Genomic DNA, 1202 nt, shown 5'->3' with positions numbered 1-1202 from the left:
TTTTGTTTGTTTCTTTGGCAATTACGCTGTCCTTTCCGTATGTCATTATGGTTTTGTTTATTAGTAGTGTCATTTTTTTATTGACTTCATTATAGTATTCTGTAACTGTCATTCGTCCCTGCCTGAGGATACTTAGTTCTGACTCGAGTATATGTATTGGGCGTTTATCGCTATATATAAAGTCCAATCTAGATAAGATTGCTCTAAAGTTTAAAACGGTGCCATGATTGGTAAGAGCATCATGGGCAGCTCCCAAAATTTTATTTCGTAAAATTGTTAAGGCGATAAAATATTGTTCACTTTGAATTTTATAGAGACTCATTACAGTTTCTGCGGCTTCCCTCCAACCTACATATTGTGTTGGTTCACCCGTGAATTTTGGTAAAGATTTTACCACTTCAAGTGTTGTATCGCATTTTATAGTTGGGTCGATTGTTTGTATTTTATAATCCTCCACAGTGTTTGCATCTGTGGCTAACTTTCCTTCTAAACCTTCTATTTTCCTGCTCACTTCATTTAATTGAACATTTATCAATCTATTTATTAATTCCACTGTTAAGCCGCCTGCTGTGGCTATACTACCTGCAGAAAAATTTGGTGCTGAACCTCCGATTGCCATGGTTAGATTTATTTCACCAAAGCTATTTATTAAATCTTCCAGATTGTTTAATATTTTTTGTTTTTTTTTTTTTTAAATCGTGAATCTATCTTACTTTCTATCAATGTTTAAATCTTATATTATTTATATTTTTTTTTTTTTAATTCCCTGATCTTAGATTATAATTTTTAATTTAATTATTTTTATTGAAAATTAACTTCTCACGAGACTGTCCCGATGGGGTCTTCCTTCTGCGAGGTTGTAGGTTGATCTTCCTTCTTTGTTATTTTGGTCGTAGTCGTGTTGAATTTTGGCGAGGGATTGCCCTTCAGCCCTTCCTTCCTTCCTTCTTTGTTATTTATTGAAATATTCCAGTTTTTTTTTTTAATTATTGTTTAATTATTGATTTTTATTTTTCTTTCTTTTTTAATTTGTTTTTTTTTTGTTACTATGTTTTAAATATTACTTTTTGGTTTTCACTGAATTTATTATTTTGTTTTTGTTGTGTGTTCTTGCACTGTGAATTAATTTATTCGATCCACCTTTATTATATTTTACCAGCTTATTTAAATGGATTATTACATTAATTGATTTCCATTTAAAG

This window comes from Drosophila suzukii, unplaced genomic scaffold (assembly GCF_043229965.1).
Source record: "Drosophila suzukii unplaced genomic scaffold, CBGP_Dsuzu_IsoJpt1.0 scf_4, whole genome shotgun sequence".
NCBI classification, from domain to species: domain Eukaryota; kingdom Metazoa; phylum Arthropoda; class Insecta; order Diptera; family Drosophilidae; genus Drosophila; species Drosophila suzukii.
The sequence above is the reverse complement of the archived record's forward strand: the minus strand, read 5'-3'. Positions refer to the sequence as shown.